This window comes from Benincasa hispida, chromosome 1, assembly GCF_027475165.1.
Source record: "Benincasa hispida cultivar pf3 chromosome 1, pf3_genome.v1.1, whole genome shotgun sequence".
NCBI lineage: Eukaryota > Viridiplantae > Streptophyta > Magnoliopsida > Cucurbitales > Cucurbitaceae > Benincasa > Benincasa hispida.
This window is the reverse complement of record NC_143478.1, coordinates 10,804,734-10,817,743: the sequence shown is the minus strand read 5'-3', so window position 1 is coordinate 10,817,743 and position 13,010 is coordinate 10,804,734. Positions and strand designations below refer to the sequence as shown.

Here is a 13,010-nt window from a genome sequence, read left to right as displayed (position 1 = left end):
ATATATGAGATTCTCTTCAAGTAAGTACCACGAACTAGTACTTATTAAATTGACGTATGAGATGGGAACAAAAATAAAAGCTTTGTCAAAATATGCTTCAACTTCTAGCACAAATAAAGATATCCATAAGAAAAAATGTAGCTATGCTTATTAAGGTAACAACAATATTTTTAAAAAGTAAGACACTCAAATTTCATCCACTTACTATAGACAATTAAAATTAGCAAAGAAAAAGAAAGTCCACTAAACAAACAATAATGATGGCGTTTGTTGAAAATTATGGATTGATTTTCTTAATCAAATTTAAGTGCTCTTTGGAATTGCAGGTTATTGTGATTGGTAATTAATTATATTTTGGTAATTGAAACTTTTCTTTGGTCCCCAATCAGAAAAACTTCAATATTAATTTCAATTCTATCTCCTCCATTTCCTAAACTTACAATTCATTATATAGTTCCTTTAATTAAATATTAAATAATCTAAATTATCAATTAAATTAAATCTCTACTATATTAAAAGAGGTTACGCAGGAAAATCTTTACGTGCCTCCTTTACCCTTACATTTTTTTAATAAATTTCTATATTGTCCATTGTCGAGTAGTTGTGATTTTTCGAACGTAAGTATCCGTTTGAAAGACAGTGGATGTGACTTTTCCAATCTTAAGTTTACAAAATAAATTTATATATTTTAAAAATGAAATCTTAGATCAAATAAGTGCATTTAATGTTGACAATATGCGACTCTTCGAGATTGGATGCAATAGATGCCAATTGGATGCATTTGTTCGGGGTGGAGGTGGTTACACACATCCAATTGGTGCATTGATTCTTCCGATATAAATGTGAGATACACTTGTAAAAGAAAAATAAAATAAATGCTTGTATTTACCTTCTTAAAAAAAAAACAATTCCATGAAACCCAAAGTTTAGAGAAACTACAATAAAAAAAAGGTTTTAATTGAATGAAAGTAGTAATTAATATGGTGAAACAATGCGTCATCTCGTGACTTCAGAGTAGATATATAATAACATTATAATAAAAATTAAAGTAATTGCTCTAAATGGCAAAACTGATAAAGAGTGACATTTTACTATATTTGTAAATAAGTAGGCTTATTTTCTTATATTTGAAAACAACCCAAAAAATTATTGCATTATATGTATCCCAATACTTTAAAATTAACATATTAATTTGGTAATTTAATTACTAGAACAAGTTCTCTCTTTATACTAGATATAAGTTTTTTTTTTTTCGAAAAAGAATAATATGAGAACATTAAAATAAAAAATTTGAACATTGAAATAAATTTTTACATTGCACAATATTTATTTATTATATGCTAAAAAATCATTATTTAAAAAATAATTAGAATTACAAGATTTCACGTGTATTGCACGTGTTTTTTGACCAGTATTAACTAAAACATACTAATTATTCTATAATCCTCCTCATAATTCCTCGTAGGATTTGTTAGCCGCTGATTGTTACTCTTCTTAGTTTCTTATTTTCTCTTGTATTCCAAAAAAAAAAAATCCATTCAAAAGTTAACTACTCATTTTGGACAAAAACAAAGTTAAATTATAAGTTTGAGATGTGTGTCTATTTAGTTTCTAAACTTTTAAATACGTGTCTAATAAACTCCTAGCAAATTCAAAATTTTTAAAAAGTTGTTTATTTGAATTTTTGTCTAATAAATCTTCGAGCCCTCAATTTTGTGTTGAGTAAACTCGAAAATTTTTAAAAACTTAGAAAGCTTGAAATTAAATTTATAATTTTAAAAATTTAAGGAGTAAAATAATAGTTAATAAAAAGAAACAAAAGACGCTAGTAATTTGATTTTCTGTTAGCCATTAAATGCAAATTGGAAAGGTCAAAGGTAAAAGTATTAATCAAATAGCAAAAAATTATATTTAAAGGATAAAACTGAAGTACTTGTATAAATATTCAAATTATAAACAAATGTTCATATATTACATATTTCAAAATATTTTTCTAATTATATTTTTTAATATCTTTATCTTTTCATATTTTATGAACTTTATAAATAGTGGTCATCAGAACCAGTAAAATATATAACTATAGAAAATACAGTGACTCTCTAGTCTCTACTATTTTCTTGTTACTCTTGTTTTAAAATAATACCATACTTTTATTAACCATTTTTTTTTTCTTTTTTAGAAATATTACAACTCACGGCAAGAATGAAGGAAGGGCTTTGAGAGTGGGGAGCCCATATGCTTGACCATTTGGGCTAATCAAAGGTCATCTGTTGGGCCGGGCCCAACTAGCAAGTGGTTTCTCACTCAGGATAATTGGGCCAGCTAAAGGTCCAGTCCAACTTCCCCCATCCTTCCGAAACAAATTAAAGAGCTTTTTTTTTTTTTTTTTTTTTTTTTTTTTTTTTTTTTTTTTTTTGAAATTTATTAAAGATTTTGAATATATATATGTATTCCCAAATTAGACTATCAAAGATGTATAATAAGTACCTAAACTTTAAACTTTGTATTCAATAGGTCCTCTAACTTTGAAGAGTGTATAAGCTATTTTTATACTTTCAATTTTGTATTCAATAAATTATAAATTATTTATTTTATTTATAATAAATCATTGACCTATTCAATATATATATTTTTAAAATCCATAGATCTACTCGACACAAAAGTAAAAGTTTAAAATTATATCAAATGTATATAAAATTTAAATTTCTATTTGATATATCTATTATTCGCGATATATTGGACAAATAATTGAAATTTGAGAGATCTATTATGTATTTTAGAAAATAAAGAGACATAAAATTAGGGACTTCTCATTTATTGAATTGTCAACAATATTCCTATCAAATCAAAATTGTTTTATTATTAAGCACTCATAGTAAAGAAAAAAAAAAGTATGAAACGACTTTCTTTTAAAAAAGAATTTCATAGATAGAAAAATGTCAAATTATTTACAGAAATAGTAAAACAATATTGATAGACATCGATAAACTTCTATGAGTATCTATCACAAACTTCTATAAATTTTTATCACTGATAGACACTAATAACCTTCTATCAACCTACTAGCCTCTATAAAAAAAAAGATTAAATTTTGGAAAATTATTTCAAATGGTAATACTGTTGAAAACATTTACAAGATATAACAAATTTTTCGAATTATCAATGATAGACGCTGATAGACACTAATAAACTTCTATCAGTGTCTATCAATATCATTGATAGACATTAATAGAAGTCTATTAGTGTCTAGTTCTAAAACTTTGTAATATTTTGTAAATATTTTGATTTATTTTTCTATATCTAAAAACAACCCTTAAATTTTGCTCTTTCGTGTAAATAATTTATCTTATTTTTCTATTTTTGAAAAGCCTCATTCTCTTAAAAGCATTTTAAAAAGTTGAAAAGTAAATTTTTTTAAGCTTGCTTCAAGATATATATCATGGACTAAAAGGTAAATATTTTTATCCCTTCTTTATTGGAGTCACAAATATGGAAAGACAATGCTACCCCTCCTCAAAGGGGGCAACCTGCAAACTATTTTTTTTTTTTGTTGGAGAAGGCAACCTATAGCACATAGTCTCACACTTCAAAATTTGACTTTTTACCTTCTCAATGAACTCTCTCACCATTTTCAAAATCCAAACAGTACTAAAAACAAACACAATCACATTCCAAAGTCAATAACAAATGTCTGTCTCTTACCACACACATTACAACATAAAATATTTTTTTAGGAAAAAAAAATCCAACCTCAAAATTAACTAAAATGCCATCTTTCAAATTAAAACAAATGTGCCTTCTTCAAGCTTCATCTTCATTATCCATGGATTCGAACCACAAATCAATGCTAAAAATCAAATCTTTGTGAAGATTTACCATCTGGGTCGTCGTCATTGTCGTCGTTGTCGAAAGCTAAGCTCATTTAATTACATGAAAAAGCCTTCGGAGATTAATATGATGATCATCAAGGAGACAAAGGTCAGAAACTTTAAAGGCCTTCATCATTTGACAAGTCAAGTTTTTGGCTTATTTTCAGAACAAAAAACACATATAAACTTAGCCAACTTTATAATTTTTGGATCATCGATGTGGCTCGCACTTAATAATGCATGATTTGTGGGTTAATCATTTCTTTCTCTCTTTTTTTTTTTTGGTTAAAAAAAGAAAAAGTAAAGGGCTTTGTGTAAACGTGTGGGGATCCAACAATGCCATAAAAAGTTTGATATCCAAATAAGAGGTCAAAAAGAAGCATTTTACTTCTTTAATCAGACAGCATTTTCTTTTTTACTCTCCTTTTCAACACTTCACTTTAAAAGGAACAAGTTTGAATCAACAAAAACCTTTTTTTCTTCAGTACAAAATTGAAAAAGAAAGTATATATATTCTTGCTTTCTGTATATAACTTCTTAAAATTCCCAAAAAGAAAGTATAATATAAAAAACAACTTTAGTATTTAATAGAAGTTTGGGTTAAATTTAAAAAGTTAAAACATTTGGATTCTCTTTTCCTCTCTAGCTATCTCTCTACATTTAAAAAAGATGATAAAATGATTAGTGAATAATCTTTGACATAGATAATGAAATAAACACATACAATTTAAGTCAAGAAATAATAATTAATTCAAGTTTCAATTATTTTCTCAAATGGGTTTCTTTTTTCCCTTACAAAAATACAAAAGTTAGTAAGTTACCTTGTAATTATATGTTGCTTCAATGTAATTAATGTCAAAATAAAACCCTCAAAAGGGAAGTAAATCAATAGATAAACAGAGGTGGAAGGTCTCAAAATAAACACAAGCCAATAATGTGAAGTTCATGATGATAAGAAGCACTTAAAAAGAGAGAAAGAGAGAAAGAGAGAATCTTTGCATTAGAACTGCAAACCCAAATAGAAGACAAAAACATTAGTTAAATAAGAGAGTTAAAAAAAGGATCTTTTCTTATTTTTCTTTTTGAATGTTGAGGCTAAACATGAAGCTAGACTATAGAAGAAGGTGAAAGGAGATAAATTAGAGAATCAGAGAGAGAGAGAGAGAGAGAGAGAGAGAGGGAGGGAAAAAAGAGAGAGAAATGGAGAAATGTTGGGGGGAAATTTGAAGAAGAGAAGGAGAGATCTGAGAAAAATGGCAGAAAGAGACAGATAGGATACTGAAAGCCATCATGACCAAAATCTGTGTAATGATTATATAGAGAAAAAAAAAGTCTAGACTGACAACAAAACACAATCATAGCTTAATTACAAACCCAACAACAACAACAACAAAAAAGAAAAGAAAAAAAGATACAACGCAAAACAAGAAGAAGAACAGTCAAATAACTTCATCATTATAGCAAGCTATAGCCCATCAAATATTTACACAAATAATTGGTATAAAAATCAAAACTTGGTGATTTAACAGCAAGAACATTAAATTATATGAAAAACCCATAAAGCGAAAGGAACTAAGGAAGAGAAAAATCAAACCTTTAGTGTAGTTTTGATGGGGAAAATTAAGCAGAGAAGAGAAGGCAATTGGGGGGAATGAAGCCTGGTCCGACGACACTAATATGAAATTCATAAAGATGATGAAAAGAAAGTGTCCTCGAGCCAGACAACATTCCCCTCAAAAGAAAATAAAGAAAAGCTTCAATTTTTCTTCAGATCTTCAAACCCTAAAATCCTTAAGCCATGTTTGGCTTTGGGTCGTCATCTGCCTTTTCTTTTGGCCTGTTTTTCCTTATCTTCTCTCCCCCTAGAGTTTCGCCTCTCTTCAAGGGGGATGAGAGATTTTTTTAAAAAAATTGATAATAATTATGAAAGTGAGAAAGAGTTTGTGTGTTTGGAAGGGTTATAAGAAGAGGGAAAAGAAATGAAAAGGAGTGAAAAGGCAAAGGCTCTAAAAGACAAAAACATTGGGGATGGACTTAGACCCCACCACCTGCTCCTCACTTTTCACTTCTAGACATGACCACGATTCCATGCATCCTCTCCCTCTCTCTCCCTCTCTTAAACACCGATTTTGAATTCATATCCAATGATTTAGACTTTGTATTTCACAATTATTACTAAACAATTATTGTTGATGTATGAATTTGACCGATCAAATTGAAGTCGGGTCAATATAAATTAAAGTGAGTCCAAGTCCATGTACTTGAAACCTACATGTGGCAAGATCTTACATCGATGTAGTGATATGTTCCACACACTCTGATGCTTCAGTAACAATTAATAAGCATAATGAGGTTGTATGCCTTAAACGTGTAGTTGTTCCCTGGATTTTAGTGTGTTCGGTTATGAAATTAGCGTCAAGTATATACAATCAACTAACCATGTGTAATGAAAGTGATGAGAAATTAGGTTGTTGGTGCATGAATTTGACCAGTCAAGTTGAAGTTTGGTCGGTCCAATCCAATGACTGGAATACATGGTAAGATCTTGTACCAATGTAGTGATACATCTAACACACTCTAATACTTAAATTAGTATTTTAATAGGGGCGTGATTGTTGAAACAAATTAAAATTAGATTGTGTATGTTAAATATATGTGGAGTGTTATAGTATTTTTAGTGTTTAGATTTTGAAATTAGAGATAGGTTTGTACAATCAATTGATCATATAAGTCTGAACATGGTTGTCACTAGCTCACCTGATGTTTCTCTCTTTTAGGGCAAGTTGGAATGGAGTTTTCGAGTCGGTTAGTGGCCAACTCGAGTATTCTTAACACCGTTTTTGAATTCATATCCAACGATTTAGACTTTGTATTTCACAATTATTACAAACAACTATTGTTGATGCATCAATTTGACTGATCAAATTGAAGTTGGGTCAATATAAATTAAAGTGAGTCCAAGTCCATGTACTTGGAACCTACATGTGGCAAGATCTTACATCGATGTAGTGATATGTTCACACACTCTGATGCTTCAGTAACAATTAATAAGCAGAATGAAGTTGTATGCCTTAAAAGTGGAGTTGTTACCTGGATTTTAGTGTTTTCAGTTATGAAATTAGCATCAAGTATATACCATCAACTAACCATGTGTAATTAAAGTGACGAGAAATTAGGTTGTTGGTGCATGAATTTGACCAGTCAAGTTGAAGTTTGGTCAATATAAAGTGAGGTCCAATCCAATGTACCTGGAATATATGGTAAGATCTTGCACCAATGTAGTGATACGTCCAACACACTATAATACTTAAATTAGTGTTTTAATAGGGGTGTGATTGTTGAAACAAATTAAAATTAGATTGTGTATAATAAATATATGTGGAGTGTTATAGTATTTTTAGTATTTAGATTTTGAAATTAGAGATAGGTTTATACAATCAACTGATCATATAGGTCTTGACATGGTTTGTCACCAACTCACCCGATGTTTCTCTCTTTTAAGGCAAGTTGGGATGGAGTTTTCGAGTCGGTTAGTGGCCAACTCGAGTATTCTTCTTGTCCATGCTAGACATGACTCAAATTTAAACAAAAGGACATTTGAAGATCCTTAGGTAATTAAGTATTGCATTATTGAAAACTCTTTAGTAAAGAGAGTGAGATTGATAGTGTTGAAATGATAATTGGTGGAGGAAGTGAAAGATGTAAGGATTGTGAGGAATAGAGACCGTTGGATTGGATTGGATTGGATGGATTGTGTTGATATGGAAATGATGAAAGGATTGAAATGAAGAGAGGGAATAGAGAAGGAATTAATGTATTGAGAAAAGAGAATAAAAAAGTAAAGAGGTTTTGAGAAGTCAGAGGAGTAGTTGAGTTTATTGAGCTGCCCCCATAATCCAATTCCCATTTAATACTTTTGTCCACTTTTTTGTTATCAGTCTCATTCAATTGTTTCAATTTCCCATTTCAGTTTTCAATTTAATTAAACCAAATAATCAAAAAATTTAAAAATTTGTAAAACTTTGTTTTTTGTTTTTTGTTTTTTGTTTTTCTTTTCTTGAATGTGTATGAAAATGAGGGTCCCTCGTATGCCGTGCTTAACTTTTTAGACAGTGCGAGGAATTCGAGGAGATGACCGACAAATGCCCTTCACCACCTCACAACACCCATACCCCCAACCCAATATTATTACTCATCATAAAATTTAAATCATATCTTAATTTACTTTAAAGATTTCATATTATTCTTTAAACATTATTATCATCACAAATAATAAATTGAGGTAATGGGAACATTTTTTTCCGTTGAAATAGTAAGAATGTCTCGAATTTGATATCTTTAAGAAGGTTTCATTGCTTGATTAGCGAGTCGGGGCCTAAGAATTATATGTCCTAATGGGATTCGGAGGTCACGAATAACACGTCCTAAATCATATTCATTTTTGTCATATTTAATTTATTTACTTATTTTCTGTCCATCTTTTATGGTCGATTTCTTTACAAAGATACTATTGAAAATTTTCTCATTACATACTAACTCTTTTTTTTTTTCTTTTTTGTTTTGGAACTTTCAAAATGGGTTTCTCTGTTAGTTTTAAAAATGTTTAGTTTGATAAAATTGTGGAGAAGAGAGAGAAAGAGAATGAGAGGTCAAAACGACAGGGAGGGTCTACACTCGCTTTCCTACCACTGTCTCATTCAAACTTTGCCCAAACTGACACACCCTTTCAACCTTTTCCTATTTCATTTCTCTACCAATAGAAATACTTCACACTACAATATACTTCTCCAAACAAAAACACACACTACAATATACAGTTCAATCGATTAAGATATATATACCTTTTTGAATACTTACTTGAAAGTTTAGAAATATAGTGTATATTTGAAATCAAATAGATATATACTTTAAAATTGGTAGGAGAAAAAGAGTGATATCAATTGTTATGGATAGATTCAGACCTAACAAAATAAGCCAAGAATCAACGAAAGATGAGATAAGATAAGATAATATATGATTTACTCTTAGCTTTTTTTGGAATTAGAGGAAATCCATATCCTAATCTCGTAGAGTTAAGATAAATCCTTTATCAAATTTCCTACAAATACATCATTATGATTCCATACGAGGTACCTGAAACTTTTGACTTTTTTTCCATTCTATAATTACTTTACTATTGGAGCCACTTTTCTTTGTTTTGTTGATCTGCTCTTCCTCAAATTACAAATTTATTATTGCTATTACGTGAAGATCAAATGTATTTTCATCTATCTAAAATTTGGCATCAATAATAATGATTTAGAGAAGATTGATGAGATGACGATGAAGGAGAATGTAGTATTGAATTAAATAATCATCCAAAGCCAAAGAGGAAAAAGGGTCTGCCTCTTGGCTTTGTTTTGTTGATGGGTTGACAGAGACAAGGCATCGCCTCAAATCAAACACCCAAAAGTGGGTTTTGGTTTTGGAATTCAAAAGTTAAAAAAAATAAAATAAATAAAAGAAAACAAAATCTTTTGAATTTTTATTTTTCCCCTTATCACGTGGGTCGGTTTTTTATTACCTTCCAAAAATCTTTCTGGAAATTATCTTTATTTTGTTGTTTTGAATAATCATAATTACCTCCTTTTTCTCTCCTTTTTTTTTCCCCTCTCTCAAAATCGTTTACACACATACCTAAATATGCTCAAATTAAAATTTCCCATTCAAATATAAAATGTCAATGTCAACATGAAAGAAGAAAAAAAGACATCTAGCCTCAATATTTGATAACTTGCTACCCAATTCAAATCTTAACTTTAGTGTAAGTCAAAATTAATCCTTTAATAACGCTTTCAGAAAAATATTCATCTTATTACAAATCTAAACATATATAAATTAACAAGAAAAGAAGAAAATTCATGATGTTTGCTTAAAAGTGAACAATATCATAAAGTTTCAATCCAATTGTTTTCTTTTCGTCAATACTTCATTATAAAAACATCTATTCTAAAATTTTGATCAATATCATATGTCTGAACTTTAATCCTTACTTAGAAAATAACCGATTAGAAATTCTTTAGAATGTTGAATAAAAAGTCACGTGATAGTGATTAGGAAACTTACGTCTAGATCAAGTCTTAAAAAACGATATTAAAAAGCGTCGACTTTTCGTCTGACATTCTAACAACTATTTTACTAATAAGAAATTTTGAAACATTCTTGAAAGATCGTCAAGGTAATATTAACATTTTTTTGTTACGAAATCGACAATTAAAGAACACAAAAGGAGAATGTAAAGATAGACAAGATCGACACACAGATATACGTGTTTCACTAATAGTGTGTTAGCTATGTCCACGGGCAGAGGGAGAATAGTATTATTAGAGAGAATGTTTTCAGAAAATTACATAATAAAACGACGCCTTTAGAGTAGAGAGTTTATATAGCGTACTACTATAAACCTTAAGGTCATAATCGTAAATAACCACAAATAAATAAATATGTTGAATACGAAATTTCGTATTTAAATGTTCGAAACGCCAATAAACAGATTCAAGATATTTGAACGTTTTTATAAAAATAAGAGTATTTTTTTAGGGAAATGATAAAGTTGGAACAAATATATATAACTTGACAAATAATTTATTGAGTGGATAATGAATAGCTGTAGGTTTGAGAGTCCAATCACAATTCACACCATGTGATCTCTGCAAATGAAGGGAACTGGGAAGAGGTTTTCACTATTTTAATTTTTGAATGGAATTTTCTGAAAAAAGTCAAGGACTCCCAAAATTTACCAATCATTTCATGTGAATTTTAATTACAAGGCTACAAAATACCCTAATTGATGCCTCATTTTACACATTAAAGAGTGGAAAAATTTAGGTTGCAGAAAAGAGAGAATAATAAATTGAAGTTTTATGTTCAAATAACTTTATCTTGCATTAACTTAAAAAGAAGGATGTTGGGGAAGTTTTAGTGAGAAAGGAAGAGGATGAAAAAGTTAGGCACCAAATTTCAATGCCTTCAAAACCTTGAAAAATGTGTTTTTGACAACAACCATCAAATCAACCACATGTCAATTACCATCGTGGATTTTCATTTTTTTTATATATATTTTCTCTTAAATATTAATTTATATCTTTAAACTTTATGATATGTATCGTACAAGATAGAGAATCGAACCTTCAACCTCTAAGAAAAAAGATCATGTTAATTACTATTGAACTATACTTATTTTATCATAAAAATACAAGAGATTGCATCTTTAATCTTAGAAAAAAGAGTAAGCTAATTTATTAATTCAACTAGGTTTAAATTCACTTTCTTAGCATATAATACCTATAAAATTGAATGAAAATGAAAAATTGTTATGATATTTTCAACATATTGTTTTGAATAAGCAAAATATTGTTTGATATGAATGCTTATCTCATTTTATTTAATTAAAAACCCACAATTAGTCCTAATTGAATGAAAATGTCGCTTTTGTACAACTACCATTTCATGAAAAGAAATGATAATTATATTTTGTTTAGATTTAATATCGTAACTCGATTGAAGTAAAGTTGTAATTATAAAATATCGAGGTTAAAATTTTAAAATATAGTGTATATTTTAATAATGATATATTTAGAACCTCACGTTTTCTAGCTGTTCTATTTCTTGTATCAATGACTCTCTCATACCATCCCAAAAAAGGCCTTTTTTCATAGCCCAAAGGACAAAGAGGGAACCACTTAAATTTGAAAATATTGATCCATCAAAAAAGTTAAAAAAAAAAAAAAAGAAAAAAGGAAAAAGATTTTCAAATCAAACAAAAAGGAAGAAATCAATTCAAAAATTTCACCTTACGATAACATATTATTGGCCATATAATAATCCAAATACTCAATTATTCTCCTTACAAATTACAATAACATATTATTTATCCAACAATAATTAGATATAGCAAATAATTGACAATAATTGAGTTGAATGGTACCCAAATCTGATATTTAATTAGATTAAAAATACATGCTTAAAGTCCAACAAGAAAATATTTATTTATTTATTATTTTTTATAATGGTCAGCTGTTCAAGTTATAGTCCAGTGTTCAACATCCGATCGCCATTTTTTTCCCCTCTTCTCTCTTTTAGTGTTATCGTGTGTATTGTGAATTTCTCAATTTTGTTAGAAGGTTGTTAGTTTGTTTAGATTATTATTTTTTGTTAATAGTTTGTTTTGATATACTTTGTTAAAGAGACTAAATGTATAGTGGAGTTTGTGTGTAATCAATACGTAAAATTCAATTGAGTTTAATAAAACTTTTATCCCTTCTTTTATTAATAAAATACTTACCAATTTTTTTCTTTCATTTTTGGTTTTTTATTTTTTTTTCTCTTTTATTAATGGTCGAATGTTGACATTCGACCTTTTTTTTTCCTTTCCATTTTTTCAATAGAAAAAACATATTTTATAAAAATTTATCTTCAATAATAGAAAAAATGTATTTTATTAATAATAAGATATAAGTAGTAGTTGGTTCGATTTTATGGGTTTGGAGCCAACCCAAAATCAAAACAAATCAATGATTCTAAGGGATCAAGTGATGTCTAATAAAGAATAAAACCAATGGTTGGTTTTTATTTTGTTCCATTTACTATCGATTTGATTCTCGGTTTTTTCATTTTTAACCGTTCTAACTTTGAAAAACATCATAGAAAATAACAAATTCTCAATATCTTTTTCTTCCATATTTAAACTATTGTTCATAATGGGAAAATAATAAAATGTAAATTAAAATGTCTATATCAATGCAATAATTTAATGTTTTGCATTCATTTAAAAATAATAATAAAAAAATCAATGTGTCCCACAAGCGGACGTCGTCGATATTAAACTTGTTGTCGTAATATTGCAACTTTTGAAAGTATAGGAGTATTTTTTAAATAAAAAAGAAAGTTCAAGAATATATGTTATAATTTAGCCTAATATTATATGAATGGATGTAATATTGAGTTGCTTCTCTATTGAATGAACCAATTGAAATACTCATTGCAATAAATCTTTTTACGATAATGCCATCACACTACCAAATGTCCAATCGCGTCCATGTCTTTTTGCATGTATTAAAATTACGTTTTTCAAAAGAAATGACATAAATGCAATGAATAGAA

At 28.6% G+C, this 13,010-nt stretch overlaps 1 long non-coding RNA gene across 1 annotated transcript; it reads right to left on the bottom strand.

The window, feature by feature from the left end:
• Nucleotides 1–3,646: 3,646 nt before the first annotated feature.
• Nucleotides 3,647–5,800, bottom strand: LOC120087036 (uncharacterized). The gene is made up of 2 exons (XR_005484427.2): nt 5,464–5,800; nt 3,647–3,940 (listed from the first exon to the last, which is right to left on the bottom strand). It is a non-coding gene; the product is annotated as an uncharacterized LOC120087036 (long non-coding RNA).
• Nucleotides 5,801–13,010: the final 7,210 nt, after the last annotated feature.